Source organism: Stenella coeruleoalba (assembly GCF_951394435.1).
Source record: "Stenella coeruleoalba genome assembly, chromosome: 9".
Classification (NCBI taxonomy): domain Eukaryota; kingdom Metazoa; phylum Chordata; class Mammalia; order Artiodactyla; family Delphinidae; genus Stenella; species Stenella coeruleoalba.
The window spans coordinates 70171473-70195222 of record NC_137155.1 but is presented as its reverse complement, the minus strand read 5'-3'; the positions used below and the strand labels follow the sequence as shown (position 1 = coordinate 70195222).

Here is a 23750-nt window from a genome sequence, read left to right as displayed (position 1 = left end):
ACTGGCTTAGAAGTTGAACCATCCTACAGATAAGGATTTCTTTTCTCTTTCTATCAAACGTTTTATTTTCTATGTCAGTCAAATCACTTCTCACTGATGCCATAAAAGCTTTTTCAGCTAATTAGTTCATACAGTATTTTATCTTTTTATTGATGCCTATATTTAATAAGTACTTATTAAATACTGACTGTGTCTAGCAAAGGATAGTTAAAGACTGATGCTTCCAAGTCTGACATGTGAAGGTTCAAATTCTGGCTCTGTCACTTAGTAACTGGAGAAACTAACTTTTCCAAGTCTCAGGTTCATCATCTGCAAAATATACATAAGTAACATAAAGGAAGCTGTCATCGACAACTCGACAGCTCATAGCCTCCCAGAGAATCTGTGCTTGAACTGGGTTTTGAAGGACAGTAGGGGGTTCATCTACCACAAAAGCAGTGGAGGACTTTCCATACAAAGAGAACAGAACATGCAAAGAGGTATGGAGTGCAAGATATCTTTGGAGAATCACTGTATGAAGTTCTGAAATATTTTAGGTTGCAGAAGGTTAGGCTAGAGAGGGCTTATATGCACGTTATACTTCGATGCTTAGATTGTATATATGTCAATTTACTAGGGTAAAGTCTATGACAAAAGAAAACAGAATTACTAAGTTTGAAATCTTAGGATCATGCTGATCTTTTGCCCCATGCATCCATTATCAAGTCCTAGAGAAGGAACAACATGCACAAAAGCCACAAGGCACAAAAGAACTTGAAGCCATCAATTAATGAAATTAGGCCAGAGTAAGTGGAGCAAGAAAGAAGAGTCTAAAATGTGCTGAGTAGAGAAAGATGATGCTAGAGCAGCAGGCATGGTCCAATTTCTGCAGGGATTTATAGATCACTGTGAAGAGTCAGTTTGGGTCTTACCCTACGTTCAAGGGAAAACAAATGCAAAATTTTAAGAAGAAAATAAAAATCATCCAATCTTTATCTTTAAATGAAAATTGCTCCCTAGTGAGTTAGAAGGGATAAAGGGTACAAAGAACTGAGTAAAACAGGTAGTCACTGCAGTGGTCCAAATGAACATTTTAAAACAGGGTAGTGTCAGTGGGATGTGGAGAAAGAAACACATTTTGATCAAATCTTGAGGTTGAATTAATGAGAGTAGGAGAGTGGACATGAGAGAAGAGAGATGTCCAGGTGGCCCAAAATTGGTGACCCGACATTTCTGACTTAGGCACCTGGGTATATAATGGTGCTTGCCATTCACTAAGACAGAAAACAGCATAAAAGAAGCATATTTCCTATCCTATTTTGATACGTGAGACAGGAGCTGGCAATGAGCTTATTTTAGATGGATTCCTGTGGGACATTTAAGTAGAGATATCAAGAAGACAGTTGTAAATGCAGATCTTGAACTCAGAGGCGGAATACGAGCTAGAGGTACAAAAGAGGGAGCCCCAACACTAAAAGTGGTAGTCAGAGCTTTGGAAGTAAGGGAGCTCATCTAGAATAATGTACACACAGAGTGAGAAGGTAAAGCTGGAGGAGAAAGACAGAGCACAGGAAAAGACCTAAATTTATGAGGTGGGCAAAGAAAAGACTCATAAAGGAGACTTAGGACGGAGAGTAAGCGGGAGGACACGCCACAGAGAGAACATGAGATGATAAAAGGAGGAAGCAGTCAGCAGTGTTAAAGACTTCACGGAAGGCGAGTAATGGAAACTGTCCTAAGATTTAGCAACGATAATAACATTGAGGGACTTCTGGTTAAGCATAGCAGTCTGAACACATGCAATTACATCCAGTGCTTTGCAAAATACTAATACAGTGGCAATACAAGAATAAAAAGTTATGAACCCATGAAAAAGATCATAGCCGAAGGGGTGACTCCCAACAAGACATGACAACACATCTCTGTATGCACTACATGGTCTAACACAGATCCTCAAAGAAAGTTGTTGAAGGAATCAATCAGTACTTTACTCAATCATTCAATCCTCATCTTGTAGAAAAGGAAACTGTTCCGGGAGTCAAAAAATGCAGAGGAGAAATTATACATGAGTTACACCCCAGGAAAAATTCTCAGAGCTGATGAAAATGTCCCTGTCTCCCTCTGAGTGAACTTAAACTAGATATATTTACATTTGTAGATTTTTTAAGGTAGATAAGAATCTACTGTAATACAGCATAGTTTTTTGGTTTGCTCTTTTTTTTTCCTTAACTCAAAGGTTCTGCTTGAAGAAAACGATCTTATTAATTAAGCCAAATATAGTTCCTCTGAGTTAAAAAAAAAAAGAGTAAACAAAAAACTAAGCTGTATTACAGTAGGGTCATTGTCATCAGTTTTGAGAATTTTTTCTGGTGTGTAACTCCTGTTACACATCAGGATGTTAACTGATCAGCCATTATAATTCATATTCATTTCATTTCAACATGGCATTCCAAAGGATTACACTTCAAGGCAAAAGACTAACATTCACCTTGTATCACAGCATAAAGAGGCAATGTCCTTTTCTGAGAGAGAACATCAAAATCAATTCATTCACCAAATACGTATTAAATGTGGACTGTGTACCAGTACTATTCTGGGCAGTGGGGACATAGGGTTGAATGAGGCATAAAGGAGTTTATACAACACTGTATGGAAAGGATAAGAGTGGGAAATAGGATGGTACCTTATGACACTGATTCTTAAAATCTAGTGGAAAACAAAAATTATTATTTTCAGTATTTCCATATAAACATCATATCTATTAGCATTCATCTCTATAATGAAACTATTGAGAAATTATACCACCTCAAATCATGATCTATATAAATCCAAATATAACTAGATTTAAAATAATAAAAACAAATTCAATCTCAGATCACTTTAACCATAAGAAAACAGGAACACAATAGAAATACTATTTTAAAACTGCACAACAAAGCCAAAATTGTCTTTTGCACAAGCCTTCTAAGAACCAGTTAAGTGTAAAGGATTTTGAAAAATTAAGAAGTTGGCAATAATTGAGGACTCAGTTAAAATTTACTGGTACAAGTTTGCTCTGAAAAATCAACCTGAAATTTTGAGTTGATATTTGGTTTGCTAATTCAAAACACACTTGGTGGAGAGATACCCACAATGAAGAAGAAGGGGAGAGAGAGTGACTGAAACAGATTCTGTGTAGCAACATGCATTTCTCATCTGAAGAGAGAAACTAGGGGTTGACTAGATCAAGACTAATTAAGGATCCTGTTTCTGACTTACTTCACTCTGTATGACAGACTCTAGGTCCATCCACCTCACTACAAATAACTCAATTTCGTTTCTTTTTATGGCTGAGTAATATTCCACTGTATATGTGTGCCACATCTTCTTTATCCATTCATCTGTCGATGGACACTTAGGTTGCTTCCATGTCCTGGCGATTGTAAACAGTGCTGCAATGAACATTGTGGTACATGACTCTTTTTGAATTACGGTTTTCTCAGGGTATATGCCCAGTAGTGGGATTGCTGGTAGAGGGGTGGGATAGGGAGGGTGAGAGGGAAGGAGACGCAAGAGGGAAGAAATATGGGGATATATGTATAGCTGATTCACTCTGTTATAAAGCAGACACTAACACACCATTGTAAAGCAATTATACTCCAATAAAGACGTTAAAACAAAATACTTCCTGGGGGTGGGGGGGAAAGTATCCTGGAAGGGGGAAAGGGCAATGAGAGAAATGGAGATTATTTTTTAAAGTAATGGTAACAAACTAATTACATTCCTTCTTTGAGACAAATGCTGACCCACCTCACTGATAGGGTCAAACCTAAGAATTGAGATTAAAAGTCTTGCTTTGGTCACCCTACCAACACTAACTATTCTTACGTCGAACAGAAAAGATAAATATCTTCGTATTACTGACTAAAAACTATAAAATAAAAGTACATGCCATTTTCATAAAACTCAGTGGGAGCTGGCAAAGTAAATGTTGGCTCCCCTTCACCATTTTGCTTAGGATCAAATCTCCAATAAGAATGTCACGAAGGTATAAGTCTATTAATCAAATCATATAAACTTTCCAAACCATCTCCATATATAATGTCCCTGGGTGATCGAAAATCAAGATCAAATATATGCAATGACTCTGTTATGCAGGGAAAAACAGACTTTAGTGAAGAAGGAAATTTCAAAGATTGGAAGAAGCTACCTTAAATGGATCGTGGGAGAATTCACATGAATTGTAAGGACTCTAGAATAAGCATTGTACAGCAATATAATGATGAGTAATCCAACAGTGAAAACAATAATAATGGAAGCTTTACATAATCTATATGCCAGGAGCTGTGCAGGCTGTTTCATCTCTCCCCACTAAATTTTCCCCAAATCATCTGGTACTAAGCTTTATATAATGCCTTTAAAAAAGCAACATTTATACTCTGTACTTGACGAGCATGATTTATAATAAAACAAAAATTACCACTTTGTGATATAACCCCATTAGCGAGACATTTAGCAATATATTATAAAAATAAAGATGTAGTATTCTAAAACTCAGACACTCTACTACAAGTTATAACTTTAGAAAAACTCTCAAACATGCACACAAAAAGATATATACAGATATGCTCACTGTTATTAGTGTGTGGAATAGTAAAAAATGGAAAACAGCCAAATTGTTCATTTACCGAGGAAGGAATTTTAAAATAACTGTGCTTTATTCAAACCATGGAATGTTACAGAGCAATTAAAACCTAATTATTACCCACAACAATGGCAAAATGAAAAAAGACAATCTCAGTTTTGGAAAGATGTGGAACAACTTGAACTCACATGCATTGATGGTGGGACGGTCAACTGGGATAACCACTTTAGAAGACTGCTTGGCAATGTCTACTAATGTTGACACTGACACTAATTACAGATAAGCTAGGATACAGACACTAAGTTGATACAATGATGTAGATATCTTATCATACAAAATTTCTCTTCCTAGCTATACAGATATGCATAATATGTAACGGATATGCACAAGAATCTTCAGAGTGGTATTATGCCTAATAGTCAAAACAAGAAAACAACACAAATGTCCCAAAACCGAATGGAAAGAAACAGTGGTATATTCATGTAATGGAATACTAGCTAGCACTCACGATAGACATTTAATTACACACAATAACATGGAGGAAGCATGTAAACCTAATAGTAAGAAACAGAAGCCAGATACACACAAAAGACTATGTACTAAATGATTCCATTTATATAAAGTTCAAAAACACAAAACTAATCTATGTTGTTAGAGGTCAGAATATGGTTTCCCCAGTGGGGGGTGGGGAGAGACAGTAACTAAAAGGTGGAAAAAGGGTGGGAAGGCTTCTGAAGCACTGGTAGCATGCTACTTCTTGAGCTGGGTACTGATTACACAGATGTGTTCATTCTGTGAAAATTCATCAAGATGTACAAATATAATTTTAGCAGTTTTCAGTATACAACTGCAAAACTCATAAATGTACAATATATACTTAATAAAAGCTTACTTAAAAAAAAACCTAAGAAATCAGACCTGTATGTATCACCATGGATAAGTCCCCTAAACATAATTTTTGAAAGCAAAAATTTTTCAGAAGGGCAAATTTAATATGATGTCACTCACATAAATTTTAAAATCACATAAAAAGTGTAAGAATACAGATAAAAACCAACTTCAGTATAGTAAATACCTCTAGAGAGAGAAAAAGGAACAGGATGAGATCACACAGCTTTTGCTATATTCATGGTATTGTATTTCTTAAAAAGAGAGAGATCTGAATATAACAAAATATTCACGTATGTCAAATTTGAATATGTGAGTGCCTATTGTGTTATCTTCTGTATATCTACAATATTTTAAAATAAAAATCTTAAAGAAAGCTATGACTTTGTATTCTAGAATGAAGAGAATCTTTAAAATATTTTTCAGTGAAAAACATTCTTAACCATTTGCCCAGATCAGCTGATTAACAAATGCTTTTATATATAGCTTAAGTATCTGAGATGGCTGATGGGTGTTTATTTTAGGTAAAATGTTTACTAAAATACACTCTATATATAGAAAAACAGTACACTCTTATTTGCAAAAAGATAATTTGGGCCTTTTAAGCTGTACAGTAATAAAAATCATTCAACATTTGAGAGAGTTCAGCAGAAATGGTCTTTAGGAGAAAATATACCTTCAAACTAATTCTTTAAAACCCAAGGCAACTTTGTTGCTCCTTTATGCATTCCACTGGGCTATAATCAAAATGAAGTATTTAAGTAATAATGGTTGCATGGGTAGAATCGTCAACTCCACAAAACTAGATCATCGAGACACCCACTAAAAAGAGTTATTCATCCCAGGAATACTCAGTCCCTTTTCCCAGATATCACTTTGCGTCATTAACTTGGAAGTGGACTCAGTGGTTAGCTAACTGGTCCTTCAAATGGATTTGGAGGTTACCATCCATTTTGTGTTTAATAAGAAGTTTTGTCTTTACTGTCTTGTCTTAAAATCGAAGAGGTATAGGGAATAAATAGAGACACATAAATGGGTAGAGAGAGAAAAAGACAGAAACACAGAGATAAATACACATACATGTATATATAAACACATACATATATGCAAACATACACACACTTATGTGTACACACACATTTCTACATACATAGGTAGGGCAAGAGAGACTACTACCATTAAGTGTCTACTCTGTGCCAGGTATTTTTAAGTTTGATCTTTTAATCTTCACAAAACCCTATAAGAAAGTTATTATTATTTTTTGCACATGCAAAACTTACCCAAGATCATTATAAAAAGAATACGTGGCAGAGCAAACCCAGGTCTGTCAAATGCAAAAATGAGCCTCTTTCCTCCATAGTATGCTTAAAATAAGTTTTAGGTCGATTGTAAGTATTGCTTTGTATCACTTTAACATAGAAAAAAATTCATTTTGGCACTATGAAGAAACATAGCTGGTTTTTAAAACAAAATCTGATTTTATTCCCAAAATTTCAATATGGCAAAGGAAAAGTTGCTACAAAGATAATTCTTAGTTGAATATGTTCAAAATTTAATTCCCTGGTAATCTGGGTTTTGGCCAAGACAAATCAAAATCATAGATATTTTACAAATGCCAAGTTTTCAGAGAAACAAAAAAAATGTAATAGCAACAGATGCATTCTCCATAGACATTTGTGTTGAGCCTAGCTATATCCAGAGTCTGAAGAAAAGGGGGATCTTTAAATTTCATTTTAATGAATAATAAATTCCTGATTTCTGTTCATGTCAACCAGTTAAATAAGATCATATTCACTCCTTGGAAAATTAGATGGTAGAATATACTGAGAAAGAAAAAAGAAAATAAGGAGGAAAAAGAGGATGGGAGGGAGAAAAAAGAAAAGCGAGAAAAATTTTAAAGAGACTAGAAAGAAAACTATATCTGGTACTCCTTGAACTAAAACTATATTTGAAAATTTCTATTCAAAGAAAGAATACATAGTGCATTTGTTTTTCATTTCTTTTACAATATACTAATATTAACATCAACAAATTAAAGTCCCACTTGTGTAAAAGCAAGTGTGTCTGAGGATGACGGACCATTGCATAAAATGCATTAAAATTTAAGGAAAGAAGCTACAAACAACTCAGTAAAGATCAGTAGTTCATTACTATAGAATGGGTTTTGGTTATACTGTAAAACAAATATCCATTTTTAAATTCAAAATTGAAATATCTATCTTAAGACAAGTTTATACTACATAAATAAATTGTCATTAAAAGTTACTAAACATATGCAAGCAGAGGTTCCCCTCTATGGATCTTAGCACTTTCTCCAAGTAAAACACACTACTTTATAATATCACAAAATATTGATTTTAAGACCCTATCTTTTAAAAAAATTTTGAATATTCAGAGTAGACAGATCAAATATGAAATTATCTCACCTTTTCTCAGAACTCTACTTAACAGAATCATTGAGATTGCTTTTTTAATTCTTTTTTTCAGTTATATTAGACATGCAGAAACATATCTAAAATAAAGCCTTAATTTTTTAGAGCAGTTTTACTTTTACAGGAAAATTGAACAGGAAGTACAGAGTTCCCATATATATCTTCTTCCCCATTCCCAATAGACATAAAGTTTCTACTGTTATTAACATTTGGATGACTGTGGTACATTTGCTACAACTGATGAACCATATTAAAACATAGTTATGAATTAAAGTCTAGAGTTCCCATTACGGTTTATTGTTTGTGTTGTATAGTTCTACAGTTGTACAGCTGGCAAATACATAATGCTATGTATCCATCATTAAAGTACCATACAGAATAGTTTCACCACCCTAAAGATCCCCTGTGCTCTGCCTATTCGTCCTTCCCTCTCCTCAACCCCTGGCAACCACTGAGCTTTTTACTGTCTCCATAGTTTTGCCTTTTCCAGAATGTCATATAGTTGGAATCACAGGATGTAGCCTTTTCAAATGACTTCATTCACTCAGTGATATTCATTTAAGGTTCCTCCATGTCTTTCTGTAGCTTAATAGGTCATTTCTTTTCATCAACTGAATAACAGTCAATTGTATAACTATATCACAGTTTGTTTTTCCATTTATCTATTGAAGGGCATCCTGGTTGCTTCCAAGTCTTGGCAATTATGCATAAAGCTTATATAAACATTCTTGTGCAAATTTTTCATAGACATGAGTTTTCAACTCATCTGGGTAACTACCCAGGAATGCAATTACTAGGTTGTATAATAGTGAATACTGTATGCATGTTTAGCTTCATAATAAACTGCCAAACTATTTTCCAAAGAAGCTATATCCATTCCACCACCAGTGAATCACAGTCCTTGCTGCTTGCTCCACATCCTTGGCAGCATTTGGTGTTGTCAGTGTTGTGAATTTTAGCCATTCTAATAGGTGTGTAGTGGTATCTTTTTTTTTTTTTTTTTTTGCGGTACGCGGGCCTCTCACTGTTGCGGCCTCTCCCATTGCGGAGCACAGGCTCCGGACGCGCAGGCTCAGCGGCCATGGCTCACGGGCCCAGCTGCTCCGCGACATGTGGGATCTGCCCAGACCGGGACACGAACCCGTGTCCCCTGCATCGGCAGGCGGACTCGCAACCACTGCGCCACCAGGGAAGCCCATGTAGTGGTATCTTGTTGTTTTAATTTGCAATTCCCTTATGAAATAAATGCCAAGCATCTTTTCATAAGCTTTTTTGCCATCTGTATATCTTCTTTGGTGAGATCCATTTCTTATAGTTGAGTTCTTTGTATATTTTGGATACAACTCCTTTATCAGATATGTGTTTTACAAACACTTTCTTCCAGTCTGACTTATCTTTTCATTTTCTTAACAGTGTCTTTCTCAGAATAGAAGTTTTTCATTTTAATAAAGTACAACTTACCCAACTTACCAGTTTTTTCTTTCATGGATTGTGCTTTCGGTGTTTTATCTAAAAAATCAACTTCTAGATTTTCTCCTATGTTACCTTCCAGCTGTTTTATAGTTTTACATTTTACACTTAGCTCTATGATTCATTTTTAATTCATTTTTGTAAAAAGTATAAATTTTGTGTCTAAATTTCTTTTTTTTTGCATATGGATGTCCAGTTAGCTGTTCCAGTGCCACTTTTTGAAGTCACTGTCATTTTTCAACTGAGCTGTCTTCACTCCTTTGTCAAAGATCAGCTGCCTATGCTTGCGTGGGTCTATTTCCAGATTCTCTATTCTGTTACAAAGATCTGTCTATTATTTCAGCAATATCATACTGTCTTGATTACTGTAACTTTAAAAAATGTCTTGAAGTCAGGTAGTGTCAGTCTTCTGACATTGTTCTTCTTCATCAATATTGTGTTGTCTATTCTGGGTCTTTTGCTTTTCCATATAAACTTAAGATCAGTTTATCAATATTCACAAAATAACTTACAGGGATTTGATCGGGATTTTGTTGAATCTATAATCTTCAAGTTAAGAAGACCTGACATCATAACCATATTTGAGTATGCCTAGACAAGAACATGGACTACCTCTCCATTTATTTAGATCTTTGATTTTCTTTCATCAGAATTTTGTAGTTTTCCTAATATTGTTGTTGTACATATTTTGTTAAAGTTATTCCTGTGTTTCTTTTTTTGATGCTAATACAATGGTATTGTATTTTTAATTTCAAAATTCCAGTTGTTCATTGTTCACATATAGGAAAGCAATTGACTTCTGTATATTAATCTTGTTTTCTGCTACCCTGCTATAATTGTTTATTAATACCAGGAGCTTTCCTTGGTTGATTATTTTGGATTTTCTACATAGACAATCATGTCATCTGCAAATAGACAATTGCATTTCTTGCTTCCCAATCTGTACGCCTTTTATTTCCCTTTCTTATCTTACTACCTTGGCTAGGATTTCCAGTATGATACTGAATAGGACTGTTAAGAGGGGACATTCTACTTTGCTCCTGATCTTAGTAGAGAAGCACGTAATTTCTCATTGATGGTTTTTCATAAAGCAAATATCCATGCAACCACCAGCCTAGTGAATAAACAAAATGTTGCTGATATGCCAGAAGCTCCTGGAACCTCCACCCCAATTTCTACCACCTATATACAACTTAACCATTATCTTTAGTTTTGTTGTAATCGCTTCTTGCATCCCTAAACACTAAAGTCTAGTTTTGGAACTTCATATAAAATAAATCATACAGTATTATTCTTTTGGGTCTAGGTGTTTTTTATCAACATTATGCTTAGGAGATTCGACCATGTTGCCATACTTTATCCAATTTCATTGCTGTAGAGCAGAAGATGAGAAAATTTTTTCTGTGAATGACAATATTTTCCAATTTGTCATCAAACTCAAACCAGTAAATGAGAGTTCACTACTGACTTATCAAATTTAAATAACTCTTTAAAGTTTCATCACACTTCTCAATAATAAAAATTAATGTTTTAAGTGAAAAGCAACTGTTTCATGTCATGAAAGCAATACTAATGTCTGTAGTCTTTCTCCAAGTTGTCTATTCTAGTTCAATGATGGAAAAATTTTGAACTGAACTGCTAAAACCAAAAAAGTTTCTTTTTTATGCATAGTTTCTGCTAAATTCAAGATTCCTAACTCACAATTATAGATTGTCAGGAATGGCAACAGTGTTTCCTGGCTCTATCAGATGTTCCAACCAACAAGATTAAACATGAACCTAGTAATGTTGAAGAATTCTCACTGTAGACTACTTTGACAGCTTTGTCAGATACTATGTGATTAAGAATATCACATTCAAAACCTGTAAAGGTTCATATTTCAGTTCTGGAAATAATTGGGAGAATGTATGATTTGGTTTTATTCAACTCTAATAAGCATTCATTTTCTATTGCATAATTTGGACCTTTTAAAACCAAAACAATACTCTATCACTGAGTTCTTTCACTGATGAATGAAAAGTGTTATCAATTATAAGCAAAAGTCAGATTTCTGGCAGTTAAGCCATTACCTCACATATCAAGTGCCTTATCACAAGGATGCTGCACGAGGTAACTTTCCAGATAAAGGTAGTGATGATAAGAAATTTCTTCCTAAATAATTTTCCTAAAACAAGCGTTGCCTTTAGTCATCATTCTTTCTACCACTTTCTGAACAGCAACTGAATTCTATGTTTCTATAAAATCATTAACAGACATCTTTTAAGTTCTTCCTGACAAAATAGGAAATCAGTCTTTCCAATACACTGAGCTGACAGAAGTTATATATATTTTATAGTAGATTATGGATACAAATTCAGTCAAATTCATTTTCACCATGCAAAGTGAAAAAAGGACTTAACGTCTCTCTTACTGGAAGGTGTACTTAAATAGATATGTTAAGATAGCCTTATTCTCAGATATGAAGAAATACAAAAGAAAAAGAGAGAATCAAAGTTTAGCGCATAAAGGGATTATGCTGGCACAATTGCACATATTAAATCAAATGAAGTTACCTTCTTTTCATCAGAATACTCTCAAAATTCTTAACAGTTCTCTGCCAGAAGGTAAAATTAAAACTAATCCATTTTGCATTAAATGTTATTATTGTACGGCATCACCCTATGTTATTAGTTAGAAAATGTTAACACAAATAGAAATTTAAGTTACCTACCAAAACACCCGTATATTTTGTAGAGAAAAAAAATCCAAAGAATATTGTCATCGCATAGTTTTCTATTACTAACACCTGAATAGCCACAAAAACTGAGAGATGGAAAATATAGAGTGCAGATGACTTACATATGGAGGGTTAGACTTTAATTCTCTCTCCCAGGATTGAGGAGTTTTATTCTTTGTGCTTACAATGCTCCTTTCTCCAGGGTATTCTTCTACTTCCAGAATAGGTCAGGACAAAGCTTCAACAGACTTCTATTATTTGTTTGATCTAGGGGGAAATTATACTTTTAATCAATTATTACAAAATGCATCAAACTTTTTTCTCATTGTGCTGGGGGGTGGCGGTTTCTCATTATTTTCTCTTGGATCTGAGGTGAACAGAGAAAATAGGAGTTGCCATTGTTGCATATTACAATAAATAAATCAAGTAGTTTAAATTAACACCACTAAAAGAAACCCACATCTATCTTCTTTTTCATTTTTATGGTTAAGCAGCACAGCAAGAGAAAATTAATATTCAAAATCCAAATGACTACAAAAGCCTACTCAAATGTATTTTTAAAAGACTTTAACATAATTTTGCAAATCCATGAGTTTGAATGGACTGGCAGAGATGATTAGGTATCAAATATTTTTACTCATTCATTTTAATGTCTTAGGGCTAAAGAATTACAGGATGATTAGAAAAGTGTAAAGGGAAATCCATTTAAAAAAATTTTAATGGAATAATAAAAAAGATGACTTCAAGAGCATGAGACAGACCAGAAACAGATAGCAAAGGGCCTGTAGGCAGGGCAAGAAATCTAGAGTAAGAATTTGGGAGATGGTACAAAGGTTGGGAACTGCTATTCAAACAGAGCATGTTGGTCAAATTAAAGCCTATAACAGGAGTACATTTTTAATATGGTTTGATGTTAACTCTCTAAGAAATCCATTAATCTAAAATTGCAACACATCCTACCTTCACAAGAACACAGAAACATAATATATGATTATTTGATCTTTGGTGGTATGAACATACATAACTTTAAAGGAGTTAATTGTATTCTACAAACTTCATCAAATTGTAGTTTTCTAATAACGGATATTTTCTGCCTCATTAAAATGAAATATCAAGATAAATGTCTTCAACTTGTGCCATACCCTGGATCACACTCTCTTGCCTTATCTTTAAGTCATTCATATTGCTTTCCATTAAATAATAAATTAGAATGTAGGGGGAACATTTAGAGAAATTTGGAAATAAAATACAGATGGGGGAAATGTGTCTGTTAGCACTTTAAAGCCAGTTTTCGTTCAGAAATTTAAAACTATTACACTTGTGATTACTATTCCAAAAAAACTATAGTGGCAATATAGTAAACAAATGAAGCCAATTAATAGCTGTATAGGAATAGCTAAATACAAAAACCAAAATGTATGTGGGCAGAAGAATGTCTCTTTAAGCCATCCATCTGGTCACAAACTGATACTTACGTGAGCCCCTTCTGATTTTAATCAGAGTCAGGGGTACTTGTAAGTATCTACCTGGAACACCTCAAAATTATTTCAAAGTGAAACGAACAGAAATTTGACTATCAAAAATTAAAGCTATTGAAGGAGAAAACTCACTCAAGACTAGATTTTAGGATTACAGAAAACTGGTATATTTTCTTTTAGAAAGATACAACTAATCTTGGCCTAACTTAATAGTCTTACTACTAAAACTTATCAACATGCATTCTATATGAATATTTCCATATGGCTTTTCAAACATAGGTAGTTCTACCTTAGTTTCAAGAACACAGAAATGATTTTGCTATATTTTGGATCAGTGCAGATCAATGCACATTCCTTTAGGGAAGCCTTTTGAACTGACAAAGGGTGAATGATTGACATCAGTAACAAATACTTTTTGTTGTCCTGGACTGACATGTCATTTATAGCAATACCTATGCTAATTAATGCCATACATATCTACCAGATGTGTCAGAGAAATATGCCAGACCCTTCACAGAATATTCCGTTTGAGTGCGGCTAAAATTACATTATAGATATGGAAATGCATCCCTTTGTGATAAAGAACTGATCGTTCTCTCTCTCTCTCTCTCTCTCTCTCTCTCTCTCTCTCTCTCCCTCCCCCCATGTATCACACACACATATATATACATATACATAGAATATACTTTCTGTGAGAGAGTGGAAGAGGAGGAAAAAAAAAAAAAAGAATATACTTTCTGTGATAGGAAAAAACCCACTTATATGTACAATTAGCTATACCTTGTCTATTCCATTGGTAAAACTTTTTACAAAGAGCAAACTCTACCTTGCCATGTTCAAATACACTATAATCTTAAGCTTAAAAAATACAGGACATAATGTACTAAAATACTAGTCAGGGTCTTCAGAAACTACACTATCATCATGACACTTTACATTGAAATGTGTTCCCAGATTCTCTCAACTCCACTGGTAGACTGTTAACAATGGGAACTATGCGTTAATCATCTTCATCTCCCCATTCCCTAGGACACAGTTTGGTATATAGTGGGTACCAGCTTTTTTTAAAAAAAATAGAGTTAAGGTCAGTAAAGACATCAAAATTATGTATCACATTTTTGTCAGTGAATTCAGTATATACAAAGAAATAATTGTTAGTGTTGGCAACTGAAACCCTTACTCATTAAATCAAATAAACTCGTAAAGAACTCATCTCAGTGTCTGGTACAGAGCTAGCACTCAAAAAACTGTGAACTATATAATCAGATTGAACATTCATTATTAACAGCTACCACTTTTCTTCTCAAAAGTGTCCCAGTTTAGATGGCAACTTTATTCCTCCAAAGTATCATTAATTTATTATAATTCATTTACATGATTATTTCTTTTTATCAACAAGTTACTCTTTTTCTTGTTTTCTATGATGCTGTTACATGACAAAACTATTTTATTGGGATTGGGATGAACAACATTCCATTCTTTTAACATCAGTACATTCACAGAGAAGGTCAAGGGTTTATTAAATCCTCACGTTTTTTTTTTTTTTTTTTTTTTTTTTTTTTTTTTTTTTGCGGTACGCAGGCCTCTCACTGCTGTGGCCTCTCCCATTGCGGAGCACAGGCTCCGGACGCGCAGGCTCAGCGGCCATGGCTCACGGGCCCAGCCGCTCCGCCGCATGTGGGATCTTCCCGGACCGGGGCACGGACCCGTGTCCCCTGCATCGGCAGGCGGACTCTCAACCACTGCGCCACCAGGGAAGCCCTCACATCCTTGAAGCTAAACATTTCATCATCAACAAAGGAATTATCTCCTAGCTGACCAATCCAATGTGACTTCTTAATTCTTGGTTTGCTTAACTTTGCTAATTCATTTAGCTTAGTTTTCATTCTTTCCTTCATAAAACTCTACCTTTGGCCTACATGACACCCCTCTTTCTTGATTCCCCTCCTACCTCTGAGACCTCCTTTTTTCAGTGTCTGCTAGTTCCTATTCTTACATGTATTTCCTCAATGTCAGTTTTCTCAAGACTTCATTCTAGTCCTCTTCTTTTCCTAATCTGCGCTCCAGTTCTTGCAATAACCACAATTTATTGCAAATGATTCCCAGGTGTGTATATCCAGTCCACACCTCTCTCCTGACCTGCAGATCGAAAGTTCCTACTGAATATACAATCTCCTATCTGTCCCCACTTCCTCCAGTCTTAACTCCAAGACCAAGGAAGCAACCAACAGTTAAGGAGAAAGTGAAGTCCTGCAAGAATTCACAGGCAACGGAAGACAAGGCAGGGAAATCCAAACCCAGTAGAGTGAGAGGCAACCTGTTCCTGGTATCTCATTTGTAATCCAAGCATGTTTCACTTATAAAAATTGTTGCATGTAGTGGATAGGTTTCAAGGCAAATATTACTAGAAAGAATAATATGATAAACGTCAAATATATCATAAGGATCACAAAATAAAATACCCAAAGATAAAAGTGTAGAGCAGCTAGGTGCAAGATAAAAGAAAGTTGTAGGGTACTGTGGCAAAGGCTCTAAGGAGGTGTTTTTTAACCCCCATCAGATTACTGCATATGCTCCTGCATTTGCTCCACAGGAATGCAGTCTTAGCCCTGCCAAATGTGAGTTTTCAAGAGAAGTTAGAAAAGCTGTGCACGTGTGTGTGTGTGTGTGTGTGTGTATGTGAGAGAGAGAGAGAAGAGAGAGAGGGAGAGAAACAGAAACAAAGAGAGACAAATCCAATTTTTAAGATTTAGTAACAAATTTCATATTTTAAAAAATAATAAATATAATAATATTTGCAAGCTAAGGACATAAAGCACTCCTTTTTGACCTCAAGGTTAAATTGAAGGGCTAGCCTTTGACTTAAAAGCCATGTGTATATAACATGGCTTCTTAAGGAAAGTGTGGTCTGAGTTCTGAGCAACCAACACAATACAAAATCTTTTGTTATACAACCATTTACATTTTGCGAAAAGCTTGCTATTTAATTGTATTGCCTAAAACATCCTATGAACGCAATTTTCCACCTTCTCTTTGGCTCAGCTCTTTATCCTCTACTGCCTCTTAAACATCTTCACTTGAATATTACGGTTCTGACCCTTCTTCAAATTAATCATGGTTTATATATCTTCAGAATTTTATCTCAAACCTTCTCTTTACTCAAGAACACTCAAGTTTTCTTAAATATATACCAAAATATTTATTTATTTATTGGATCTTCTAACAGGGAAAATTTTGTGTGCCTCTGGCTTTCCCTCCAGTTTACAGGAGAGATTTACAGAAGAGAGAAATTTATCCAAGATCTCAGAGGGTGTGAGTGGCAGAGACGGAACTTGAGCTCACTTTCCTTTTGAAACCAATGCAAGCCAAATTTACCCAAAATTTAATTGATAGGTAAATATACACATATAATATTTAATTTCTCTAACTGTATTTGAAAATAACTAATTTCCGTTAAATAACATACACTATAATCAAAATTAGAAAATACCAATATTTGTGTATGTCACCTCAAAGTATGCTTATTACAACACTTTAAATTTCACATTAAACATATTTCACTTATGTATTATACATGTTTATAACTGCAGAGTCAAATGAGGATATCAGACTTCCAAAACTAATAATCATCCACTCTCAAAAGGGCACAACCAGTATCAGCATCACTAGGTTCACATTTAAAAGAGATCGACTCATTCTGTACACAATTTCTGAGTAGTTGATTGTATATTAGCTTACTTATGAAGTAGAAAAAAATCTCAGAACAAACGAGCAGGCGACGGGAAAAAAAAAACTACCTTATCTATATTGCCCTGACAATTGAGTTTGGACAACAGTATTTTCTAAATGTACCCTATTCAGGGCTGGATATGTAATTACCTTCAGTTCATAGTCTAGACATTAATGCTTTCATAGTATTTAAGACTCCTTGTAACATGCTTGCAGCTTTAAGTAAGCAAGGCTAAATCTTGACCAGATAAATTAGCAAAGAATGCAATAAAGGCTGCAATAAAAGAACTTTATCCTACAAACCTTCAAGTTGCTGCTAAATGAGATTTCTTTGAAATGCAGATCAGTTGAACTAGATTAGTGAATTTTAGCTCCTGTCAACATCATAACAAAATACAAATACAATTGTTCACTGGCCTTATCTCCATGCTTCCATCTGCTGCCTTGTTATTTACTTTCCTTGATTTACTATGCAGATCTAAATAAGGCACATCAAGGAGGGCTTACAACACAATGGCTTCTTAAGCTTTACATCAAGGTATTTGAAACTGAAGCCAGGAAAGGGCTGCCATCAAAGACATATCTCTAATGAACTTCCATATCAGAGAAGGTTTGGTATTTAATACTGCTGTGAAAAGAAAGAGCTACAAATCAGAATGGCCTATGAAAGAAAATGCCCACAAATCTTGATGAGATTAGCACCTCTGAGAATTAATATCCCAATAAAAATGATGTCTGGTACCTTGAAGAGTTAACTTCCAACCTTTGCAAATATAATGCACCGTGTCAAGAGCAGGGAAATCATTTGACAAGGTTAAAAGGTCAGGGAAGAATTTTTAATTTTTCTCCCAAAGCTAGAAAATTATATTTTTTATACCTGCTTATCGTAAATCCATGTCAGAATAAACAAACTTCAACATAATTAACACAATTAACAAATTTATAACATTACCTTCTATGGTATACGCATTCTGCACTATTTTTTCAAAAATGAAAATTAGGAACAACTTCACAGTAAAATATGTAATATAAAATGACAGCATGCAACATTTGTTCATCAATTCTAGTATTTCCTTTTTCTGCCCCACAGCCATCTATGGCAACACAGTAAAATCTTCAGTCATTTTGCAAATCTTGAGGTGCCATTTTTATTACATGCTGCTCACCTTTTAAAGAGACACAGTAAATAAGAATTTCTTTTCACCCTCTCTTCCTCCCTAATTGTGTTTTCCCACTTTTATTTATGTCAAAGTTGAAGAAGACAATAATTCACAAACATTAGTGAAAGTTTCCAGCAAACTCTACTTGCATTACTATTTGACAATTTCTTCCCCATAAGCAGTTAAGGTCCGTAAACAAATGATAATTTTGTTTTTCCTAAAGAAAGCATTTCAATCATTTATGTCGTTCTATAGCAAGGGAAGATCCCACAAGCAAGTTCTGCTCCGTGGATCAATCAGCTCCAAACCAAAGTAGACATGTTGTCGACTCCAGTGCCTGGAAATCCTGCTGCGGGCTCACCAGATGATGAAAACCGAGGTATGCAGCAGGGGGGCCCCACGTGGCATTTGGTAGCTTCTGGGCATGTCAAACTTCACAACAACCCCACAGTCAATGACAGCAAACACCTTCCCTCTTCTTGCCTCCAAACATAAACTTGCCTCTCTACCCTCCCTCCGAATTACGGGCAGTCTTCCAGAAACAAAGCCCCAAACAGAAGAAACCTCCCATGACTACACAACAGAAATCACGGTTGCCTTTTTGCTGGATTTCATTTCATGTAGGCAATGTTCCAGACTTATTTACAACCACAAGAGACTGTTACCTCTTCTTGTTTAACACAATGACAAAACAACAGATTTACATATGCAAAAGCAGGTGCTGTAACAGGTTTGACTACTCTTGACCTAAAGCATGTAAAAGAGGTTTATCTGCAACAGCTGTCTCAAAGGTATTGGTGCTATGATGGGCAGTCAAAACTCCACCATCTGTAGAAGCGTGTGCTCAAAATGACAATATGAATTAAACAGTGATCAATAGGCCTTCCCTCATCTTTATCCATACATTGAAATCCCAAGATGTGTATATATTGGGCTATTTTACCTATCAGTCCTAGATAAGGAAAATAGAAATGTTGACATGCAAAAGTAATGTGTTCAATTGATCATCTCAGAACAGTTCTTTTCACCATGCTGACACACTGTGAGATGCCAGGTACTGAATTTTAATCACAGTATTATTTTAGAGCAAAATTTTCACAGGATTAATAATTCTAGTTGCTGTAATAATAACCTAAATAACTACTCTGTTGGAGTTCTACTACCGTAATTGTTTTCCTTAACCATTTTTACATTCAAGTTGTAATTTTAGATCTTAAAAATAATGAAATTGTAGGCATGGGTATCTTAATCTCTCTTACTTTGAGCTTCAATTTAGAGAGGCACATTTTTCTGACATTCTGAGATTACAATTTTCTTTAAGAGGCTACTTTTTCCCTTGCACACCAAGGTAAAGAACCCGAGTCTGAACATGACCCCTTACTGAACAGAATGACTTGTTTTTGAGTTATATTTGCAGAAGGTAGCACCACATGCCCCAAGCTCCAAGTTGGATGCTCTTTCTATGGTCTAATTTGCTTGTCAAAAGATGTTACAATCACAAACCTACAATGTCTAGATAAACTTAATATCGAATGGAAAAACAAACTATTTTCCTCACTTTCTTTAGAAATAACAAATTAATCTCAAATAAATGCAAAAGGTTTGTAAAGTTCAAGCAACCTCTGAATTATAAATAAAAGAACCTGGTGCCACATGATTGAAAAAAGAAAATCACACACACGTACATAAGTTTAAATTAATTATTAAGAATAAAAACCTCGTCTCCTTTTTGAAAGAACAGAAGTAGCATGAAGTGCACAGTTTTCAAGCTGACTTAGAAATAAACTACTTTTTAAACAGAAGTTTCACAAAAGACATTTAAATCAAACCACAGTTTATTATAAAAATTAACCTTTCAAATTTGAGTGAAATACATCCACTTATTTTAAATGTTTTTGCAATTTCCATCGTACATCTTTGGAATTTTGTTTTAGCCTCCAAGAACCTTTAAACTCTGCTGCAATATTCTTTTGTTTGTTTGACTTGATTTTGTTTGTCTGTTTTTTCATAATGGAGAAATAGTATCATGGGAAGGAAGAAAGAAAGACTATATCTGCAGACAATTTGTTTCCATTTTTTCTTTTTTTTTTTTCCTGTCTTGTTGCTTAAACACTAAAGAATTAAAATACCATTTAAAGAAAAAAGCAAGGGTATTCAGTGGCTGTTTCTCACAACTGAGATGAGACGTTATTATGACCCTTTCAAAGCCTTTCCAAATGTTTAAAAACTAAAATTATTTACTCAATAGGTCGTAACTGCCTTTTGTGAGCCACAGTAATCCATCATGTGAATAAATATTTAGACAATATTTTAAATGTGTGTGATATACTTGACAGAATGCTGCAGTTCCAGGCTGTCCTGTAAATACAATCTGATCAAAAACATTCTGCTTGTACAATAAAAAAAACCCAGCTAGAAACACAATAGTCCAGCCAAGGAGGGAAAATTGATATCTAGGAAAACCTCAACAGTGAAAGTGACCATCAGTGACATAAACCACTGCAATTTTAAGTTTGAAAAGTTGTTCTTGCTGAGGTAGATATCATATAAAGAATATACACCTATCTTAGGCAGATATTAACAAAGCTTCTTAAAAATGTACCACTTGTAAATAAAGATAATATATCTATTTAATAAGCAACATTATGCAGCAGAAAAAAAAAACAACAGAGCAGCACTATACATACTGATGTACTGACAGAGAGCAATTTCCAAGGTACACTGTTAAGTGAAAAAAGCAGGATACATCAAAGTGTATATGTTTATATTACCATCTGTGAAAAAGTGACATATAGAGATACATATATGTTTATATATGCATCACTATTTCTAGAAGAACACTAAGAAACTGGTTGGTGTGACTGATTCTTGAAAAGGGAAAATGGATACTTAAGGCCCTGCTTCTCAAACTTTTTCATAACTACATACACATAAAAACCAGTACCAATTATGTGGCACACTGGGACAAACGAAGGGCCATCTGTCACAGGTCCCACCTTGCTTAGTTGGGGGTTAAAAACATAACTATCTCTTCATACCCTTAAAGTGGCTGAGACACAGTAAGCTATGAAGTATTACGTGTTACCTGTTTTTAATAATTAAATTAAAGTTGAACAAGCCAAACTGACCATTTAAAGCTTATCAGTGGAGAATAAACTTGAAATATCTACTCAATCTTTTTACAGTTTAAATTTTTTTAAACTAGCACCTGCTAGAAAATCTCACTGCACATTAGATGGTACTCCAATAATCTCACAATTTTTCTAATTTTAAAATGCTGCTGATTACGATATTTATAGAGTACATACACACCAAGAGTCTTCAAACCAGAGTTGCTTGCACTATATTGCTCTATGATACGTTTACCACATCCTTAGGATTTCGAAAATTTAAACGGAAATTATTTTTTCACTCAAGATAAGGGTTCTGAAAATTAAGTCAAATTTTATCCATTACTCTGCTATATTTTATTTTTAATTTATTTTTAACACATATAAAGCAGATAAGTCAAAAGTCTCACTTGTTAGCTTAAGAAGCTCCAGTTGACATTTATTTTTATTTGATTGACAAAGGTGGAAACAATTTATTATTTTATTACTTTAATGAATGCAATTTGTTACACAGATAAAAAATACTCGAAGCATAGTGGGAATTAATAATAAAAGAAATTTTGGGTGGTAGTTAAACGGCTACTGCTGCTGATATTACTTATAACCTCAGCAAATAGCAGATGTGTGCTAGAAAGCACTTTTTTGTAAAGAAAGTATGATTTGCACCTTTCAGAAGGACATTTTAGTTGGTTTTCACAGTGAAATTATATAATAGCTTTTTTTATTACTTTGTATAAAAAAGCTTATGCGAAGAATCACACATCTATACATTTGGCAATTTTGTATTTATGATAATATGTCAGATTATGGAGGTGTTCCAAGGAGAAAGAAGTCAAGATCACTTTCAAAAAATCACAGGTAAAAGATGAGGACTCAGGAAAAAAGACAAGAAGAAGCTATGTGTGATTAGGAAAAAAGATGGATTCAACATTTTCCCCAATGGAAGAAAGAGCCAGTATTCTAGGATAAAATAAGGAGGATTCATTGGCATTGGGATATTTAAGGAGTTTTTAATACTGACTCCCATTCTGCCTCTAACGCCTAATCACTCAGTCAAAAATATCTGTACGTACACCATCTCCAGATGCTGTGTTTAGCACTAGAAATTCAATGATGCAGCCCCACAAGCTGTATAAAAGCCTGGGATAGAAGGTGGAACTGGGGAACAGTTGGTGTCAAATATTTTGCACAGAAAGAGGAACTGAAGGAACTATAGGCATAAGAATGAATAAAAAGTAGTAATCCAAATAAGAAGGAATGAAAATCTGAAGGAGGACCATACCAAAGGAGATGAAGCAAAGAGGCCATATTTGATAGACATTTATATTAGTGTCCATTTCACTTTGTGATTGACTAAGAGAGGGAAAATTGAAAATGACTTTCAGATTTTTGGGCTTGGTTATATGTCGTAGATACCGCAAGGAAAGCAGTCTAGTGGGATTTATACTGTGATAGCAGCCTCAAAGATTCCCAGTGATCCCAGCCTCTGCTACCTCTGTCCCAGGCAATCCCCTCTTCTGGAGTGTGGGCTGGATCTAGTGCCTTGATTCTAATCAGCAGAATATGGCAAAATGATGGCATCTCATTTCTATGATTAGGTTTCAAAATAACTCTGACTTCTGTCTTTTCACTCTCACGTGCTCACTCTGATGGAAGCCAGTTGCCACGTTGTGAGTTTTCCTATAATTAGGCCCAGGTGAATGCCCAAGTGACAGGCCCACATCTTTTATGTGAACAGCACAAAAAAACTGAGGAAATGTTCTCCCAATATTCAAAAACTATTATCTGGTTCAGCAAAGGAGTTACTCACACAAATGATAAATTATTAAGTTCATCTCATTATTATTATTATATTATGATTAAGTTTCAATATACAACTTTGTTATTTCACTCATATCTTTCCCCTTAATATAAGCAAAATATTAACCAACATTCATACTAGAACTAAACTCATTCATTCATCAATTGCAAACGTAAGTTGGCTGTAGATATAAGAGTTCAGCAAAAGTCAATGAAAGCATTCAAAACCTTCCACAAGGGACTTGGGTTTTCTTGAGCTAAGAATAAAGTATTTTATAGCTGCAAAAGATCATCCTTTATGTGTATGTGTTTCTGCCTTTGTATGTATTTATGTCTGACACTGGATAGCTTCTGTAGAGTGGTG

The 23750-nt window shown here is 34.6% G+C and overlaps 1 protein-coding gene across 13 annotated transcripts in view; it reads right to left on the bottom strand.

The window, feature by feature from the left end:
• Positions 1-23750, bottom strand: part of FOXP2 (forkhead box P2) — a 531942-nt gene that overhangs the window by 454354 nt on the left and 53838 nt on the right. For 11 of the 13 annotated variants that reach the window (XM_079931101.1, XM_079931091.1, XM_079931108.1 and 8 more), the window contains exon 2: positions 12232-12376. The exons of the other annotated variants lie outside the window; for them this stretch is intronic. The gene's annotated coding sequence lies outside the window, so the exon portion shown is untranslated. The remainder of the gene's footprint in view (positions 1-12231; positions 12377-23750) is intronic. 13 annotated transcript variants of the gene reach the window in all.